At 40.8% G+C, this 21,432-nt stretch overlaps 2 long non-coding RNA genes across 2 annotated transcripts; both read left to right on the forward strand.

Moving 5' to 3' along the window:
• The first annotated feature begins 1,801 nt into the window (after window positions 1–1,801).
• On the forward strand, window positions 1,802–10,181 carry LOC113598469 (uncharacterized). Its single transcript, XR_003419097.2, has 3 exons — window positions 1,802–3,679; window positions 3,984–4,107; window positions 6,514–10,181. It is a non-coding gene; the product is annotated as an uncharacterized LOC113598469 (long non-coding RNA).
• LOC128315515 (uncharacterized) lies at window positions 10,182–19,460 on the forward strand. The gene is made up of 5 exons (XR_008298326.1): window positions 10,182–11,956; window positions 12,814–12,932; window positions 15,287–15,351; window positions 18,299–18,476; window positions 19,288–19,460. It is a non-coding gene; the product is annotated as an uncharacterized LOC128315515 (long non-coding RNA).
• Window positions 19,461–21,432: the final 1,972 nt, after the last annotated feature.

Below are 21,432 nucleotides of genomic sequence, written 5' to 3' on the forward strand. Positions count from 1 at the left end.
CCTGTTGCTGGGCTTTTTACATCTTTGGAACCTGTTGGGCAGGTTTAGTTTCCCTGCAGAATGTTGGAATTCAGATGAAAAGAAAGGCCCCTGGGCTCCCTGGGAAAGCCCTAGAGTTCAGAGCAGTGCAGGTTGTGGGGCTTCCTCCTAAGGGAGAGTCAAATGCTCTTTTAAGGAGGTTAGAGGTTCCAAGAGTTATGCCATAGCAGTAGTGACTCAAGTTTTAGTTAATTCTATCCCACTGAGTCTCCTCTTTGGACACTTGGTAATATTGGATTACTCCTCCACCAGCTTGCAAGTTGGCCTGTTACTTGGCCTTACAGAGTGACATTACCTGTAACCCTTGTCCGACCAAAGGACTATATCCTCAGGCAACCATGGCCGATGGCCCAGCTTTGTGTTCTCTTTTGTGGGGATTACCTTGGCCCAGATGAGCCTGCAATGTGAGGATCTGTGACATATTTCGAAGTCTATTGGCTCTCGTGTCAGACCAAGAGTCAAATGTCAGCCCTGTCAATTATTAGCAAGATGCCTTTGAGTCCAGAGCATGCTTAATTTCTCTGAGGTTTAACTTTTCTCCTCTATATTCATCTAAAAAGTGAGAAAAAAATGTTTAGGGTTAAATGAGATAGCATAAACAAAGTGCCCGCCATACAGTAGACCCCATAACTGGTGTGTATTATTAATATCATAGCATTTTTACTCAACATTTGCTTCTGACCATTATTTCCTCCAGCACCTACTTTCCGCCACAATCCCCAGGAAAACAAATATACACACATATATACACGCATTGTCTGCATTCAATTGCTTATGAACCTTAATATCAATTTATAAAAATAAGGTCAAGTAGTAATATGTCTCAGAAGAGCATGCACACAATTCAAAGGTATCTGTAGTGTTAATGACTCTATCCTCCATTTTCTTGATCTTTGTAGTATGGCAAATTGTCTCCGAGGACGTATGGTTTGAGGTAAACAGCACTTCTATACATTCCAGTCTTGCTAGGCAGTCAGTTTCATGCGAGTGAACTCACCCACCATCAATTTGAATCTTTCCATATTGAAAGAGAACAGATACTCAAGCTTGGTGACAGGATGTTACCTCTTATGATTGAGAACATGAGGAAGTTGTTCAGCACATTAAACTGTGACCTGGCAGGTTTGATAGTAATATGCAAAGTAGCATATTAGTTACAATGGGAATCACCTTCCTCTTCCTTCTTTCAAGGCCCGTAAGGAAAACACATAACTAATGTCCCAAACTCTTAACTTGTTTCGATGTCTTTGACAGCATTTGCTGCTAGCACATCCTCACGGAAAAGGACACCTATGGGGGCCAACAATAGCTTTAAAGACTTTTTGGTTATGAAATAGAAATGGTTATAACCACTCTAAGCCAAAGCTCTGCTTTCATAGAAAATCAAGAGGCATGCATATTTAGCAAGTTTTCTCTTTGGAGGTGGAAATATGGTGGATAGTGCCATTTGATAAAGATTATACTGGGCATAAAATTAGAACTGTTGGAGAAATAGCTTCTTTCTCAAAATATTTAATCAAGAGAAACATTTGAAAAGAGGAGTTCATTTAAGATAATTTGACCATTGGCAGAAATGTATGCTGTTTCAGGGAAGAGCTTTTTATCTACTTTGCTTTCTGAAATGTGCCAAATGCTTAGAACAGTCCTTGCCACTCAGTGGGGTTTAACAGATATATGCTGAATGAACTCATGTACCAATTTTTTTTTTAAATGTATGACCAGTCATGCTATTAAGTCATCAGTGGAAGAAATTGTTGTTCAATCATTTGAGGGAAAATGATTCCTCAAATCTGTTTCTTTATTTGCCAAATTGCTGGCCTTTTTGCTCTTTTCTTTAAAGAAAAAAAAAAGAGAGAAAGAAAAAGAAATGTCCACTTGCACCAATGTGACCAAACCTTTATTCCTTTAAGGGATGAGAAATGTGAGAACCCACTCAAGTAAGTTCAAACCTAACTGCAACTCAGCTCTGCCCAGCTCTTGACATAGGATGACACAAGCCAGGCAGATGGGCTCAGAGCCTCTCTTCCGACAGTGACTCAGGGATCTGGGCTGCTTTCACCTTGAAATTCTATCATCCTGGAGGACTTGGCTGTCAGCCACATGGATAGAAGAGAGGGAGGGTGATCAACTCACAAACACTTTGATTGCCTTGGACCAGCAGGACCAGCAGGTGAGCTCAACTCACCTTCTGATTGGTGGAGGCTCAGTCTTATGATTTCTACCTCACTGCAAAGGAAGGCTTGGAAAATGTAGTGAGTACTATTTCTTCCGCAGTAAGAATCAATAGCTTGGCAGTAGAGGCTTGATGTTGATATGTGGTTTAAACTGTACGTTGTTACGTTTTGGAGGAGGCACGTGGTAACAGAGAAATGGCATCATGTGCATATCCTAGTATATTCTATTTTTTTTCAGCCAATTGACAAATGATTTCAGATTTTGATTCTCGCTGATTGGCATTTCTCTTGGTCCTGTGTAAACATATCCCTTCCGATAGGCTACTGGCTTACTGTTGCCTCCCATTCTTTTTTCTCTACCAGTATGAGCAGAGTAAACTCATTTCCTTGCACTGGTTTCAACCAGCCATACTGGCATGCACTTTGGACAAATGTGTTACTAGTTTCCTTAACTGATCCTGGAACTTGGCTAATTACGTTTTCACAGCAGATACACTTTGCCTCCAGAATAGGGCATGAGAAACTAAAAACGTTGTGCTTAGCAATTCCAGAGAGCATTCAAAGGTTAATAAACAACAACAACAGCGGCAACAGCAAGAACAAAAACGAGCAAACAATTGGCTTGCTTTTCATGTCCTTGAAGGCATGAGGTCAGAGCACACCTTTCCTTGCGTTCAAATATATTTATCTTGTGGTAGACTGGTTTGATTGGTTTGGTAACTTGTGTCTGTCCAGGTCTCAAACTCTGGTTTTATGACCACTTATCTTTTTATCCAACTGAAGCTTTTTCCTACTAATAGAACTGATTTGCAATAATGATTTGCAAAATGATTTGCAATAAATATATTGCCTTATCCTAGGCTAAAATCCTGATCAAATTGCTATGTGATCGTCACGTCTTCACCCTATATATAATTTTAGTGATCATGTAAAGAAGCACTTGAAGCCTGTTGGGTCATCCCTGGAGTCCAGAGAATCTGATCTGCACAGGAAACTTGGCTTAAGTTGTTTGGAAATGATCAATGACCCGAAATATGAGGGAAAGCTGGTAGATTTTCTTCTTACCTTTCAGCTGATTCCACCAAGCCTTTTTCCTGTTTTCGTGATGGTATTTTGACTTTCTAAGTCGAAGGGCAATTTTTATTACAAGGATCTGGCTTTCAATTTCCTGGATGTTTGCTTGTTTCAGAAAATTTAAAGCCTTGGATATTTTAGGGCTATCTCCTTTGGTTATATTTTGAATACCTCCTAGATAACTTGTACAAATATTTTGAGTTAGATGTATGTCTGCACATAGGAAACTTGCAGGCTTTCATGTTTTCTCACTTCTTTTCTCTTTAAAGTCAACATAGTATTTTTACTTTCAGAAATTTCCTCTATATATCCTGTGCATTGTCTATACCGAGCCATCCTGTGTTTTAGACCTGTGCATCACAAGCTATTGAAAACATACAGAAGCCCTTGTGGTAAGCCACGCTCTGGAATCTCCAGGGACCTAATGATTGGGCACATTTACTTCTCTCGCCCCCAGAATAGCAGTGGTAGAAGGGGAAGAGAAGTCGTGAAACAATGTGACAAATTTAACATAGAAATTTTAACATAGAAATGTGGGATGAAGATCGGATAAAATGATCAGAAAAACTTGAGGGTTGTTAACTTGAAAAATGTTCAATAACACGGCGTATAGATGTATTTGCAAAGATTTTGGCTCAGGGCTAATGGATTTTTTGATGTGCTAAACACAACTTTTTTTTTTTTTTTTCCTCCCAGATGGAAGGGAGACCAAGGAGTGGAAGGGGAAGGAAGGTTGTAGACCTGCTGGATTTCTAATAAATGTGAGAGTGTTGTGTCTTAATCTAATTTCAGCTGCCACTGAACAACACATGCACATACGGTATACGTTTCATTGTGGGCTGGTTGAGCCGAACTTATCTTATTGACCAGGAGGCGAGTGGTAAACGTGCTCGCTCGTTACACCACATTTTTTTCATCCGTCTTCTTCAGTAAAAGAATTTCATGCTTTTGTTTAGAGTGCCAAGGGACCAGAATTGCTTGCAACTGGTGGTGGCCAGATGACATAATTTTAGCCAATAAAATGCAAAATAAAGGTTACTGGTGGAACTTCCAGGAAATACTACTACTTTTTTTGCATAGGAGGGGAAAATCTCAGCTGGCCTGTGTCCTTTTGTCCTTCCCTCTTCTTCCTGCCCAGAATTAGAACCTTATACCCGATCTTGTGATCAGAAAGACAAAGGTCTTAAGTTAAGGATGACACAGCGTCATCCAGAAGGAGCTTGGTTCTCTTGAACAGCTGTCCCGGTCTTCACTGCTTACCTTTAGTGTCCTTGTGAAATGAAATCTGCGGCCTCCTGTTTGTTGGAGCTGCTCTAGTTGGTTTCTATTGCGTACAGCCAAAAGAGTGGTTACAAAACCACTATTTCTACAGGGAGACTAGAGATCAGCTCTTCCACTGTCTGCCTGTGTGCATGGAATTGGCCTTATGAATATACAATGGCCCAAGTTACCAGGAGGAGGCTCTTGTCTCTGGTATCTGAAAGAGCTGACAGGAAGAAACACGAATGCAATGTTTTTTGTTTGTTTGTGTGACCATCTTTCTTGCCTTTATTTTTTCTTAATGTCCCTTCGGATACTCCTGCCTTGCTCTTTGTATCCATCGTTGGCCACACTTGACCCCCCTCGCCCACCCCGCCCACCCTTCATTCTGGGTTATTACAAGATGCGTAGTTCTCTGGACACATTTTTATAGCCAATTGTGGAGATGAAAGCGCCTCAGAGAGGCTCTATTTCAATGTTGTCATTTCACTGAGGACGAAATGAGGAGAAAGGATGGTAAGGTAATTGCTAGATGAAAATGTCCAAATAAAACATGAGTCACTGGCAGTCAATTGTATGCGACAAGGACTAATTACATTGGCAAACATTTATGGTGTTTTTACTATATGCCTGGTCCAGTGCTAAACATCATTCATGCTTTATCAATATTTCCCCTTCCCAACAACACCATGAGGAAGGATTTATAAGCATCTTCATTTTACAGATGAGGAAACTCAGGCACGAAGAGGTGAAGTAAGGTATTTAATCTCAAGGTCAGGTATTTAATCATACTTCACTCCAGGGGAGTCTCGGGAGTGGAATACTGAACTGTTCAGGCTTCATCATATCAGATGTCAAGCAAATCAGTTTACAACATCTGCCAGAGTGGAGATTAAAAATAGCATATAATTTGTCTGTCTCAGACTAACAACAATTTAAAAACTTTCCCTGTCGCACATTCATCTCTTACAGATAGTTTGAAGATAGTAAGATTTCCATTCATCCACTCAGTCAGTGCATGAGAGGCTAGTCTGTGTCAGGCATTAAGCCAGGCCCTGGGGATATAACATGCTACAAGTCCCGGTTTTTGCCTTCAAGGGACTTACAGCCTATAGGGAGAGAGTGAGAAGGAAACAGAGAAGAAAGTCTATATGCTACAGGATTATGTTGTATTTCACAGAAGATGCTTTTGAAGCACATAGAGGAGAAAGCTCATGCAAGACATCCAGGAGGCTGTAACATCGGAGCCGTGACCAACTGGCAGGAGAAGCAAGGACTCCACAAGTGAATGGAGAAAGGGTATTATGGGAAATGCTAAGAGTAAGGTGAGGAGCCAAAGTAAGGAAGACAGTGCAAGGTGTATTGTGGGATGTCAGGTGGGCAGTATGGCTATAATCTTCATTCAAGGGATCATATGGATAGAAATAAGGTGGGATTTGGTTGGAAGAGAGAAGTGGGAGGCTCTCACATGGCTTTCATTGGGAGAGTGATGGGACCAGATTTATATTATAGAAAAATCGCCCTGGCTGTTTCATAGAGGCAATTATCAAAAAGCGAGTTTTGATTCTGTGTTTTACGAACTTTACTGTCTTTAGTTTTTTCACATTCTTTGTTTTCATACCATTCATTGTAAATACTCATCATAAAATTAAAAAAGAAAAAGGCAGATTCCTTACCTTATCACAAACGCACCGGGTCCCTGGGATCAGATAGGAGTTGGGTTTTCTGTGTATATTTGGACAATTTGGTATAAATTGTTTCCAGTGAATACAAGCTACGCTTATTATGGATTTAGGACAGAGCAATATGTTGTGTTTAACGCATTCATGCACATTTGTCTGTGTCTGTTCAAAACCTTCTAGAGTTGAGCAGGAAGTGTGATAGAGTTGGTGCTGACAGATAATGGCCTCATTTTCCCTGACGTCTACACATAAAAATGAAAATCCTGTCTTGCTCTTTCTGAAAGGTCAAATGCGCTACCCTGAAGGGCATCTCTTTAAGGCAATTCCAAGACATTCTTATCACAGTTGAAGACATTTTCTACAATAAGAAAAAAAAACAAAACATTCCAGTGACTGCTCTGTGTTACGGCAAAGTTGCAAGGCAGAAATGATGGCAGGTAATTATGCAAACGGACCCACTCCAGTTGTGCGAAATATCAATGATAGTCATTGTGTTCTATGATTCATTGTTATGCTCAGACCCATTCATGTGTTTGTGACTGCCCTTTCTGAGCAATGTGAAAAGCAGAAAACAAAGCCCCATGTTTAGCATCATCTCCAATAATGATGAATATTTGCAATCAAGTCCACAATATGACACAGAGTACTTCTACAATAAATGCTGAAAAATAGGGAAGCACGCTGAGAAGACGTGACTGTTTCACTTAATGCCAGATTTCTCTGCAGCAAATGAAGAACAGTGAACTGGATCAAATTCTAAAATTTCAGTTCCTGAGTCTGGTCGTGAGGTACATTTGACTTCTTCAGATGATGGATTTATTAATTAGGATATTAAAAAATCTGTGACTTACTGCTAATTCTATTTTAAAAAAAATAATGTCAGTGTCTGACTGGGAGGGAAAAGGTGTCTCCCATGATTAATGACATATTGGGTACAAAGTTACTAAATTCTTCTTCAGATTCATAAAGGCATTAGCTATTTCTTAAGGTCTGTAGTGGGTAAATGAAAATAGTCTATGTAGTTCTTAGTGTTTTCTTCATTTTGATGTTTTCATGAACATTAATGATTTATTATTTTTGGCACTTTTTTCTTCTCTATGATCTGGCTTTGCTATTTTACCAGGGATGTGACTTTTGAACAACTCAGTCTCTCTAAGATCCCACTTCCTACTTTTCTTTAGAAAGCAGGGATAACATCTCAAAGTTAAATGAAGGTGAGGGTAGAAAGAGACACAGGTAAGTTCATTATATTTTTGCTCCCTTCTTTCAAATTTGAAGTGGGAAATGTCAACAAAATTACTTATTTCAAAATAGAAAATTATTATATTTTAAGGATACTGAGACACAGTTTTAGGAAAGTTAATGGAATTTGAAAGAAATATGGATTAGTAAAATGAGCAGTTGCTCTCTGTTGTGTGATTACGCTGCATTTTTCCTAGTATCGCTGATACGCGTTTCAGTGAGAAGAGATGCCACGTTGTTTTACTTTTAAAATATCAAATTAAATCTGACTCTGAGTCTCCAGTCTCTGAATGGCCAGGTTTTGGATGCCTGGATCACATGAGGACCTGTAGACACGATGAGACTTTGAAGGCTGGTTGCAGCTGTCTATACCATTGGTACTGGGGCTTGGCCTCCACTCTATTGGAGCTCAGACCTTGTATGATTTTTCAGATTCTCCCAGTTGCCTCCTCCCTCATCTCACTTGGCTAGAGCCCCACCTGACCCTCATTGCCCCATTATTTCAGGCTTTGATGATAAGCCATCTGGCAGGACATGGGATGTAATTTCCTGAGAAACATCAATATGCGGGCTTTTGGTGAAATACAGAAGTTTTGAGGTGAACTTCGACTAGTGAGAAAGGGGAAATGAGAGGGAGTCAAGATCAATTACCTGCATTTGTTTGGTTCTTGTGGACTGCTATAAGGTGCAATTCCTATTTGTCAACCTGACTGGAGAAGCCCCTCCTGCCATGTGAACATGCCTGTTGAGCCACCTGCTGTCTCTCCTCCTGGTTCCTGAAGTGGTATTCAGCTAGCTATCCATTGCATCACATTGTTTCACATCTTTCCATGCCTCCTCTCCTTTTCTCCTCACTCTCACAGCCCTGGTTGGCATCTCCCAAGTAAAGTTTTACCAGCTTGATCTTAGTCCCCAGCTCTGCTTTATGGAAAATTGGGCTCAGACAGCCACAGCCCTTCTGCATCATGTGCTGTATGGAAGCAGAGCTTGAATCTTTGCTATTGGAAGGATTGACCTGGAATGGATCTCTTCCCGGGCTTGGGTTACTCATCCTTTCCATGGCAGGTCAGGTTGTTTCCTTTATCCAAACCTCAACATCAGCCTTTCTTAATGAGTTTACATTCCCAAACAAAACCTGGAAGAAAATTGTCTTCAGGGGGCTTCATGTCATCTACTTTCACCCTTGAACACCAAAGTCATAAATTGCTTCCTGCACTTAGGAGCACCAGACTTGGGTCTCAAGCTTGGCTATTGTCTTAAGATGGAGATGGAAAAAATACTTCCTTTTTATATCCCTAAGAATACAACAGAAAATAGCTTCTCAGTTGATTATCTTGTTACACGGGCAGCTCTCTGTTTCACTACTCCACACAGGCATCCAAGCAAGTGAAGAATAAGGGAGATGTGTTAAAATCTCACGGAGTATTTCAAAAGTTCCATAGGTTTTCTCTAGCTTCTTGGAATTCTAAGATTTGTACTTTCTCCATGGAAACATGAGCTTTACATGCAATCTGCCAAAACTGTTTGGCCTAAACAATTTAGGTAAAACTGTGAAGTTATCTGGAAAAGGGGAGTATCAGGACAGTGAGACATCATTATTGGAGAGAAAGAATGGATACGCCATCACCTAGATATTCACTAATGGGATATTGTTGGGTGGGGGGTTGGGCCTACAAGTGGGCAATAGAGGCTAAAATGTTTTGTTGTTGTTGTTCTAGAGATGCTTATCAATGCAATTAAAGAAATGAGGGGTATAAAATTAGAAAGAAGGGGGAAAGTGATGGTTATTTGCAAATGATGTGATCATTTATTTGAAATATTCAAGATAATCAACTGAAAGGCTAACATTGATAAGAGAGCTAAGAAAGACATTTACAATTAATAAACTGAAATCAAGAATTTTTTTCACACCCGCCTAGAAAATATATTGGGAGGAAATGTCCCATTTACAATAGAAAGAAAGAGATAAACTACCTAGGAATAATAGAAAAAGAAAGCATGCAAGGCCTACATAAATAAAATGTTAAAACGTTAATGCAAACGTGAAAGAAGTGAAAGAATGGCTATTCTGTTCCTATACTTGAATGGAAAATTCTGTATCATAACAGTATTATTCTAAGTTTTGAGATCCATTCAAGATGATTCTAAAGTTTCTATGAGAAAATGAACATGCAAGAATTGCCAGGAGAATTCAGAATCAAAAGGATTAGGAAAAAAAAAAATTCTAGCCCTAGAGAAAATAAAGCCTACCATAAAGTTACAGTAATTTAATATTGTGATACTTGCCAATGGAATAGGTTGGAGTCCAGAAATAGGGCCAGATATGAAGGAGGGGAATCAGGGCCTCTTAAGTGTGGTTGGTCCTGATGTAAAACCTTTAACAATATCTAGCTAGCTTAAAAATGCACAGACTCTGACCTGAGAGCTCTATTTTTAGGAAGTTATCGTATAGACATTATCAGAAACATTTAAGTGTTTGCAGATATATTTGTTATATCATTTCTGTAATGACACAAACAAAAATAAAAGCTAATAAAATATCAGTGTTCAAACCAATTGAACCATTGTTCAATTTGACAACCAAATAAACTGAAATACCCATGGAATGAAATATTAAGCAGCCATTTAAAAAATTTCATGAGGCAGCTTTATACGAACTGATTCAGTTTGACCTTCAATAAAACTTAAATGAAAAGCTAAGGATTAGAATATGTGTATTCACATAGCACATCTCTATATGAAACTCTGCATATACACATACACATGCACATATATACATATGTACTCACATATTTGTGTGTGTGTGTGTGTGTGTAAGTGACAGTCAGACTTCCATGATCTAAGATACTATGGCACGAGTTAAAATATTCCCAGGAATTTGCTTTTGATAACAGCAAAAATTCACAGCCAGTCATTCTAATTCACTCTCCACCCCCCAATCTCACACTGTTGTACTAGAAACTAAATATATAAGCATATTTATATTTCAGAGATGAAGCAAATTTACCTGATTAAAATTTAACAGCTTACATAAATATTTAATATAATAATGCTTACATTAAAGGTTTTTCTATCTCAGTTTGCAACATATTAAATAGGAAAAAAACCTCTAAAAAATATTCAGGTCTACATTTCTAAAAATAATTCTTTGCAAAGAGGATTAAAATAATTTCCCGTTTCTTTGCAAAAGAAGAATTTATTATCCTTTAAAGTTTGCTATTTTATTCATATTTCTTTTTGTAGATTTCAAGTTTGCAAAAGCACCACACACAACATGTTCATGGTCCTTTATTTTTATTTTTATTTTATTTTAGGGATAGTCTATATTCCGCATTATTACGTGAGGAAAAGTAAGCCAAGAAGACTGTAGCTGCTGATATTTGGAACAAGGTATCAGTGACTATTTAAACGAAGTGAGCATCTCGATACATGAGCTAACAAGGAAGTAGCCATTATTGGGAATAATATACTAATCACATTCCCATTTATAACCTCTTATCAACCACATCATTTTTCTGAAGCTACATCTGAGTTGATTAAACAAATCAAAATGTCATTAGAAATTTCTCCCAGGTTCTTTTACATCTGCAAGTCTTAACCATGTTTAGTACTTCTCAGAAATTGCTTTCTGTTTTGGGGAGCACTGACTTTATTCAGATGATGGTTTGCTGATCAATTATTAGATCAAAGTTTAGTTGCTTCATACCATTTCCCCTTTTCTTGGATCAGTTCTTCTAATGCCCTTTATTTTGTTCTTCAGCACTATCATTGTCTGAATAAGTAGTAGAACCTAAAGTAATGGAACTGAAAGAAATATCGATAATTATTTTCTTAAAGCCTCACGTTGCACAGAAACCATGCAAATCTAGTAATTGTCCAGTATTTATCAAATGAGCACCTGTCCCAGGATATGTCAATAAGATCTATAATGAAAGAATTTTGTGGTGCAATTGCTTCTTGGAGATTTGCAATGCATAATAATTTACTGAAGGCTCTAAGAAACCCTGAACAAGGAAATCAGTCTTTGTTTAATCCAATTTTTCTCAAATTTATTGGCCATGGAAATCATTTACTCGATCAGGAACCTTTGAAATGCTGTGGTCTCATCAAATACGGGTATCTGCAATCTTCCTTATACTGTGCTGCCATTCCTGTTTATCATGTGTGTGACTTGACTATTGACCTAGTCTGATATTTATCACGTCCAGCTGGCCTCGTTCACCCCCGTTCCATCACTACTGCTGGAATGACATCCCTGCTGGTCACTGACATCTCATTTCAAATATCATCAGCAGTCTTCTTGGCTTGTGAAAAATGGAAAAATATGGGAAATGACTAAAACTATGACTCCCATCTGCTTTTGCTGTCACACTGTCACTTCAGACTGTTTGTCACCGAGAACGTGATGAGCATACTCTGGCTGTGAATTAGAAGGGCCTGGTCCTGCACTCCCAACCTACTAACCATCTGGGACAGGCGGTGGAGGTGAGCCAAAGACTACAATCCCAAGAGGTAGAATTTGCCGGTGATTAGATCTCCTGGCTGGTAATCCATACACAAGAGCACTGATTCGTATCTCACGTTTTATATACTGTCTGCTGACCTCGCTTTACAATGGAGTCCAAGTGTGTGTGGGTGTAATGTGAAACTAAGTTTAGGTCTTGTAGCCTGTCTTAAACCATGGCAGAGGGAAGGGGTGGGGTAGAAGCTGAACTTGTACTGAACTTGTCTGCTTCCTGTTCAGTTGGTATGAATATATCTAGCGGGGAGAAAAAAAAAAACACAAAACAGAACAAAACAAAACAAAACCCTTTCCATTGAGACTTGAATGGCCTGATTGAAACCTAGTCTGGTCTCGCTGCCACCACAACTTCCAAAGTCAGTGTCTGTGTGCGTCCCTGGGGGATCCTCCACTAGCTGTTGGCAGGATAGGCTGAGTTAGGGAAGTGACCAAAACCCAAGGGTAAAGGTGTGATGGACAGGGAGGCTCTAACAGTGGGTGCCTACATAATTCACTGAGTTTCCCTGGTCACCTCCCTCATCTGACCTATGAAAGTCCCTTCCACCATTCTCTGCTGTCAACTTCAGACAGATACCTCTCCTACTGTCCACTGCTTTCCTGGAATACCCTACTAAAAGTGTCATCTTGATGTCTTTGTCAGGGCATAACTTTGACTCAGAGATCACAGCCCTTATAAATCATGCGTCTAAGTATCCTTCAAATGACACTGAGAAGTGTCCTGAGCTATTGGGCTCTGATAACTCCGTGTGACTGCATCTAGCTACGAAGTATTCAGAGTTTTTATTTATTTATTTTGGGTTTTTTTTTCTCTCCCATTAAGGAGGAAATTATTTTAAGCATGAGTTTTAAGAACCAAAGAAACTGGAGAAGGAATAAAAATAGCATTAACATATGACAATTTGGAAGGGAAGTGGGAAAATGCCAAAAATCAGAGGTTGTGTAAGTAATTTGGTCGTCTCTGGGTGTTGTGAAATCTAACTCTGGTCCACAGACAATGGTGAAGGTTGTGTCCGCTTGAATGAGAACTGACCTTGGAATGTCAGCCAGCCTCAGTGCTTGCTGTTTTAGAAATGCCACCTGCAAAATTGGTCCTGATGAGATGTTCCGCCATAGTAATAAATTGTCTGATTGCTCTCCTGTAACCTTCTACCAATTCAGAGATGCCCAGGCATGCGCTCTGATAGCGTCTTCCTTCCCTCCTGTTGTAGAACAAAAGAGAAGGCAGCAGAAGCCTTCTTAAGTCTGCAAGTGCACCTGACACTATGTAAACACAACCCATGGAACATGGAATTTGATATGGGATTTCCCATTCAAGCACTTACTCATCAGATGTATTGAGAGGGCCCTGTAATCTATCCCTTAGTCTTTGGCTTTTCTTTCCCTGCTATCATATTATCAGCTGCCTTACATTTAGCTGCTCTGGTTTCCTTCTTCATAGCTGAGAATTATGCAATCAAGAACTTGGTCAATGTCCTAGACATTTGGCAGTGGGCATAATGATCAGGACTAGGAAAAATCAGCATTCTTCATTCTTCAGTGACAATGCATTTAAATTCTTTCCTACTTAATACATACCTTTGGAGTTTTCGTCTTTCCTTCCTTCCGTCAATCCTTCGTTCCTTCCTTCTTTTCTTCCTTCCTTTTTCCCTTCCTTCCTTCCTTCCTTCCTTCCATCCTTCCTTTCTTCCTTCCTCTCTCCCTTCCTCTCTCTCTCTGTGTCTCTTTATTTCTTTCAAATTTTGCTCACCATACAGTAGTATGTTGTAGTGCAGGTGAAAAAGGCCCAGTTTTTCAAGTGAAGCAAGAAGTTTGAAACCTAGAAGGAATTCTTTATTCAATTATATGTGGTCAACGTTATTCGATGACTGTGGAAAGAACATAGTATGGCAGGGAATGACAAAGTGCAAATGGTGTGAAGAATTCTTCCAGTTTGCAAGAAGAAAATGTACTTTTTCTTAAGAAGTATTTGAGATAAAATCTCAAACATGGACAAGAAAATGGCAATGAATGAACACTCAGTTCTCATCATGGGTTGTAGTATCTGCCTCACTTTCCTCCATTTTTGAAGAGAAGTGTCCCTAGAATTGCGTCAATAGCTAAGAACGTAATCTGCATTAAGACAATGCTTATGGGTGGGCAGGATGGTGAAAAGAAGGTAGGGGTTGAGAAGGAGAACCTGGTTTCCGCTCTGAGCCTAGGGAAAAACATTTAAAGCATCATTCTAGGAACTGATGTGGGAGAAGCCCAAAGGCTCATTTTTCCAGTAGAGTGGTAAAAGTTCTGGGCTCATAGTTAGGAGACTAAGATTCTTGTACTGGATCTGCCACTGAGTAACTATAAGCATAGGTTTTTTGTTTTTGTTTTTTTTTTGTTTTGTGATAAGGAGGGCCAATGGGAATGACCTTTAAATTTTCTGTTATCTTTGATTGATTGATTGATTGATTGATTTTTGGGAGGGGGACAGAGAGAGAGGAGAGAGAGAGACAGAGACAGAGACAGAGACAGAGACAGAACAAGTAGGGGAGGGGCAGAGACACAGGGAGACACAGAATCCAAAGCAGGCTCCAGGCTCTGAGCTGTCAGCACAGAGACTGACACAGGGTTTGAACCCATGACCCGTGAGATCATGACCTGAGCTGACGTTGCACCCTTAACTGACTGAGCCACCCAGGTGCCCCATGTTAATCTTTGTTTTCTAGCATGACTGTGTGGCTACGTGGTAAATAGCGTTATAGAACTTTGAGATTTCTTTTTGTCACTAGTGAATCTATATTGTTCTTCTAACAAATAAATTGGCATGTTTTAGTAAAATATTAACATCAGGACAAAATAAAACAGATCACCGTTTCCTCAGAGATTTGAATCACATATATAATATTTATGCTACCATACTTTCTCATTTCAGATGGGATTGAGGGCATGAATATTTAAATGCAAATGGCTGTAAATCTTAATGGAAAGTTCCATGCTAAAAACCTTATGAAATTTTGGGTGCTAATGAGAATGCAAGTCAGGAAAAGAGATCGAATAGATATGGGTCAGATAATAACATATAGATTTATAACTATTTAGCCACGAATGCAAATGTGAGAGTATTTACCTAAAATGATGTCAACATCAAGTTTTTTAAACATTTGCTCTTATCACTCTAAATATTATTCTGCTTCTGATACTTTTGCTCCCTTTTACTTTGCTATGTATAGAAACTAGCACACAGAAATTTTTCTGGAATTGCACATTTGCTTTACTTAAAATTCAAGTATAATGAAATCCACTTTTATATACCTTTTCAGCAACCAAGAGAATTTTGGTTCCAAAATATATTAATTGCACCAAAGAAGAATCGTTCCTCTAAGAGGTAAAGCGCATGCTTTGCTGACTTTTCTTCCCTTGGCTTTTGACCTCTGTGAGACTGACTCCCTGTCTTCCCAGCTATTTCTGGGAGTCTCCAAGGGGGTTTGAATACGTTGTGTTTGATTTCCGTGAGACTCCCCAGATTTTTATCCTCTCTTTCTGCTCCGACATTTTCTTCCTGCGTAACTTCATATCCACCAAAAGCCACTGAGCTGGGTATTGTGGGGCCTGTCTTTTATTGGGAACTGCCTTTGCTGAACTACTGGAGACCCGAGGTGTTACAGGGAAGGATAATCTGTTGTGATGTGATATGTCCGAGAGTACCTTTCTTCCCTCTGTTGAACAGGCACAAAATCACTGCTGTATATTTCCTGAAAGAACTCTTTGTGAAACAGATTTTTAGTTTCTTATCATGAGTGCTACCATCCACCGTAAGACTCAAGACAAATCTCCAGGGAGGAACCACCGTATTAGAGTCCAACTCTGTCTTCCCTCTGGCGGCTAAAGCATTGTCATACCTAACTCTTCTTTAGAGTGGGAGGCTTCTCACGTTCCCATGCACACAGATGTCAGTCAGACCTTCTCATCAGTTCACAGACCTATAACATCTATCTGACCCTCTTTGGAGCACACGACCTATTTGTGGCTTGAAGTCCCCTTCTCATGCAAAGATTAGTAGAGAAATAAACAAGATGCCGGGAACTTTCCAATGTGATAAAACACTTGGCAGAGAGAGAGAGGGATTTTTGCAGCGATGCTTGGTGAAAGATCAGGAAAGTTACGGGAGTATTAATCTCAGAACCCTGCTGCAGGGCCATCTGGGATGGGAAAGAGGGAACGGGTGAGAGGGATAACTTGAGGCAGAGGGAAAAGGGGCGGCGTGGGAGGCAGGATGTATTGGAGGTGGGACCCAGACTGGGAGTCAGCAATTCCTGAGTCCTGCAATTATAGAAGCATTGATGATGCACCATTTTTCTACTTACCAATTGACGAAGATTCAAGAAGGGATAATACTTGATTTGAGAAGGGGGGGGGTAGAATGGACTCCCTCTTTCACAGCTGATCTGTTGCTTTGCCTTGTCCTGCTTTTCTCTTCTTTCAGTTTTCACTGGTAATGGTTTTCTTTAAGTTACAGAAAGTGAGGAGTAAAATACTCTCTATGCAGTTTCCCAGGCAGAAATTTAGGTCAGAGCCTTATGAAAGCAGAGACTGAGTTTTGACCTTTTCACGTATTTGACGGTAGTTCATGAATGACGACCCATCTATGGCTGGGAGACATGTTAATGGCCTGTCACATGGAGGGACTGGGTGCTCCTTCCGCTTCTCTGCAGAAGGCACGTACAGCCAGTTAGACTCAATTTCTTGACAACATTTAGACTCTCAGGAACACATTTCTCTTTAGACTTTTGGCTTTAACAGAACAAAGCAGAGAGAGACATGTAGTGGCCAACATTAAATTGTCTGGGATTAAATCAGTGAATCCACAAATACCATTTTCCAATTATTAAGAAAATTGTTTAAATAATTTACCTCCCGATGCCATTCAGAAAGAGACAGCTGTGTCATTGTGTTGGGAAAGAAAACGTTCTGGTGTCGATAAAATGATGCCAAAGGGTTTTTCGTAGGCATTTGAAAACAATTTTGCAGATTTGCTTAGTTCGTTAATTGATTTCCATATATGGCTTTTGAATGAGAAAAAAAATCAGAAATGCATTAAATTTTAATGAATGGATGAGATAGGGAAGGATTCCAAGAGCAAATGATACCGTGAGTTATCTGCATTTATCAGGGGAGAACATTTATTCTCTTACAAATAGAATCTTTGTAACTTTATTTTCATGGCAATGACTAGACATGGAGAGGAAATATTATTATCTGAAATCATGAGCCCACACGTATCATCACAGAATATGCTTAGTATCATATTAGTCCTGTATCTATTTGGGAAAGCAAAGGAAAAGTTTCCCGGTGCTTTGTATCCAGTAGCTGGTGAGCAAGTAAAGGCCTCAGGTTCTTTTTGTGATTTGTCCTATATGCCCAGAGTATTTGTTAAATATTTAAAAAATGAAGACGAACACGGCTAGATTCCTTCTTTCTTTTAATTAGGAGGTTTTTGGACGTTGTAGCTCCACAATGATAATAATGCAACTAGTGTGTCCTTATTATGTGTTTCCTCCATTTTTCACATGGATTAGTTAGCATTTTTTGAGCACGGTCTACACGCTCTACCTGCATAGGTTTTTTTGGTAATTCTTTTGGTTTCAGTCTTTGCCCAGAAACCTGGGAATCACACATTACCCACAAACGCTCTGCTGTGCTGCTTTTAAACCTTCATGCTCAAGGTACAAAGGCCCTTTGATAGTGACAGTTGCAAAGCTCCTCTTGGAACTTGGCCCACAGGAGATCACTTGCTTGTCCTTCTTCCGGAACCTCCAGGATGCTGCTGGGGCGCTGCTGGTACTTTTGCTTCTCAAAAGCATATAATTCACTTCCTTAATTCTTCAGCCCCCTGAAGGCTGCCTTCCCATTTTATTTTTTAAAGTTTATTTATTTATTTTGAGAGAGACAGAGACAGCACAAGTGGAGGAGAGGCAGAGAGAGAGGGGGAGAGAGAATCCCAAGCGGGCTCCGCGCTGCCAGGGCAGAGCTCGACGTGGGGCTCGAGCTCACGAAGCCATGAGATTATGACCTGAGCTGAAACCAAGAGTCAGCCGCTTAACCAACTAAACCATCCAGGCACCCCTGCCTTCACACTTTTAAGCTGCTTTACAAAGGTGGTCACATGGCCTCTCAATCGTCAGATACAGGGTTCTTTTTAGTCTTGACCTCTTTGTAGCAGGTGACTGCATCCTCACGGAAACCCTCTCGTTCTTCTTCTTCCACTGCCCCCATCTGTGGGGCTCCCCCCAATCCACTTCACTTTCTGCATCTCTAATTCCATTTCCCTATAGGTTCTGTGTTTGCAATCCTCAAAATCCTTACATCTCTAAGTGAGATCAGAGGACGAGCAGCGTCAGCGACAGTAGGGAGCTCTCACTGGAAATGCAGCATTCCGGGTGCATCCCAGCCAGACCGAGCCAGAGTCTGCATTTGACAAGACCCCCTAGGGGACCCATGTGCACATCCAAGGTTGAGAAGCGCTCCTCTAAACGATGGTGTCCCCTTAGGTTCTGTCCCCTCTCCTTTTCTCTCTTTTCCCTGACAACCTCTTCCATGCCAGACTGTAAATTTTATATCCTTCTGACTTTCAAAGTAACTCGATGTCTCTTTTGAGTGCCAGGCATTCATTTTGATTTGCTCAACTACTTGCGTATCCCTTAGGCACCATGAGCTAAATATGTCTAATATTGAACTCCTTTTCATTTACGCCTCTATCTGCCCCAGCACCCAAGCCGGAAACCTGCTCTTCCTGACTCCCCTTTCTCCCTCCAGTGGTAGAAGAGACTGATAGAGAAGCATCAGCTCTAGAGAATCCCCTGGGAAAATTCGAAATTAACTGCTTCTATTTTATCAGAAGTCAATTCTGCCCTCCCTCCCACTCAAAAAGAGGGAGAAAAACTCTGTCAAGGGCAGCTGTTAGACCTGCTCTGCCTGCGGCTTTTTGAGAGAACGAGAGAGCGTCAAGGATTCTCCATCCGAAAGCACTTGCAAGTTTGGCATAGCCCCACTTTTTTGTTGTTTGTTTTTAATAGTTTGAAACCCGAGTGGAAGGCAAGTTGAATCCTAAACAAGTCAGTCGGGAGTGGAAGCGGGGCGGGGGGGGGGGGCCCTCCTAAAGCAAGACATAGCAAAAAATACCCACATCCTGGTCTGCCTTCTGACTGCCACAAAAAGGAAACCCCTATGTTGCCCGGAAGTTCTCCAGATGTTGGCGTTTCTTTCTTCTCAGAGCTATATATGCTTCCAGGAGCGAAAGTTTATTTGAAATTTTCTTTTTCAGGATTCCAGTTGCCCTCTGAATAACATCTAGAGCTGAGTTAATCTGTTTGTAATTGGCTGAAGTTACATGTGTGGGGTCAGAGACAGCCGGTTGCCTGTGACTATCTGGCACCCCCTCCTCCTCAGTGACAGATTCCTGGTTTGCTTCGAGGTGGCCTCGACCCTACAATTAGCGTGATGAACAGCCACACGCCGAAGCCTCTCTGCCACCAGAGCCCTCTTCCTGCGGCACCGTGGAGTGAGCATGGCCCCGTGGGAGCTGCTACCCCTCTGGCCAAGCTACTACTGCTTCTCCTCTAGAGACTCCAGGGGAGGGGCGCCTGGGTGACTCAGTTGGTTAAGGGTCCGACTTCAGCTCGGGTCGTGATCTCGAGGTCGGCGGGACTGGGCCTGAGTCGGGCTCTGTGCTGACAGCTCAGAGCCTGGGGCCCGCTTTGGATTCTGCGTCTCCCTCTCTCTCTCCCCCCATCCCCCACTCACGCTCTGTCTCCCTCTGTCTCTCAAAAATGAATAAATGTTAGAAAAAATTAAAAAAAAAAAAAAAAGAAAGAAAACCCAGAGGAGAATGCTGGCTCCACCAGCAAAGCTTCTGCTGGTGCCCCAGAGCACTGGCCTAGGGGGTGAGCACAACCTTCACACCGATCTCCTCTAACAGCCTACCCTGTATGGTGGAAACAGGGCTAGAAAGCCGGCCAGCATCTATCAGGCTCTTAATATCATTATTCACCTGTATTGTGTGAGCACAGACATTTGCTATCTGGACTGGATAAACTAGCCACCATCTGTAGCACGATTTATATGGGGGAAATGTGTTTGGCACTCCAAACATCTAATTTACTAAGCAACATTTGCAGCATGGCCTGTGTGTGTGAGTGGATGCCTGCCAGGGTCTGTGGACTGGGATGAATCAGGAATCAAGAGCCTCGAAATGAAAAATGGATTTGATTCCTAAAAATGGCTGTGACTATGCACAGGAACGGATTTAGAGAAGTAAAATCCATAGATGGTTGAATTCAGTGAAATAAAACACACACACACACACACACAAAACCAACAACTAACAATTTGATGTAATTCAACTATTTCCTCACCCACCCACTTGGCTGAAACCCAAGTGGTTTTATCTAATGCCGTAAGATATCCTCAGATGGAAATGGAAATGAGACCACCACTGAGTCACAAACGTATCCCCAGAAATGCCCCCTGCCTCATGAGTAAGGAGATATCAGTTCTGTGTTCTTCCTGTCTTCATATAGAAATTTCCATAAGAAACGACAGAGAAAATGTCTCAGCTTGGCATGGGCTTTAAATATGTGTATATTATTAAGATGTTATTATTCCCCATCTTTTTAAGGAAATGGAACAAATAACTTGAAGTGCACACGTACACGGGATCCATCTTGGGTTTATTTCTTTGTGACGTGCCAATTTCTTGCAACTGACCAAATTTCTGGAAGGGAATTAAAAATATAATAAAGCAATTCAGGAGAATTAGTCATTTTCTCAATATTAGTAATTTTCCCAAAGAGGTTGAGAAGTAAGAGCTGAAGGGGGAAGGGCGAAGGACAAAGGACACACGCCAGCTGAGCTTTTCTCCTTTTATTAGAAGAAGTAGGGTTTTATTTCCTGGACACTCCACCAGTAGACTTTCTGTTACATTTTATTGGCTAAAATTGAGTCACGTGGCTACTACTAGCTGCAAGTAATTCTGGGCACATTGCCACTCTAAACAAAAGCATGGGATTCTTCCAGCGAAGAAGAGCTGATTGAATAAGTACAAGTAAAAGCAACTTAAACCAAAAGGGAACCAAAGAGGAATGAGCCGAGCAGCCAACGGTGTTGTAGAGTGGCCCCCGGGGCCACGTCACTGGGATCACCAGGCCTCCATTCGAGGCAGGCTTCGTCACTTACTGGCTGTTCAGGTTTGGAAAAGACATCAAATGTGTTCAGACCTCAGTTTGTTCCTCTGTAAAATGGGGATAGAAATAATAAATGTTATTAACTGTTATTGCTGCTGTGGCCCAACTGGCCAGTCCTGAACTGGTGCCACGGGAAACACCTACATTTTAGAATGCGATCGATGTTCTTTTGGGCTTTGGTGGACCAACCACTTTGAAGTACATTCTATATTTGCTTTTGAGACCTA

This window comes from Acinonyx jubatus, chromosome B2 (genome assembly GCF_027475565.1).
Source record: "Acinonyx jubatus isolate Ajub_Pintada_27869175 chromosome B2, VMU_Ajub_asm_v1.0, whole genome shotgun sequence".
NCBI classification, from domain to species: Eukaryota; Metazoa; Chordata; class Mammalia; order Carnivora; family Felidae; genus Acinonyx; species Acinonyx jubatus.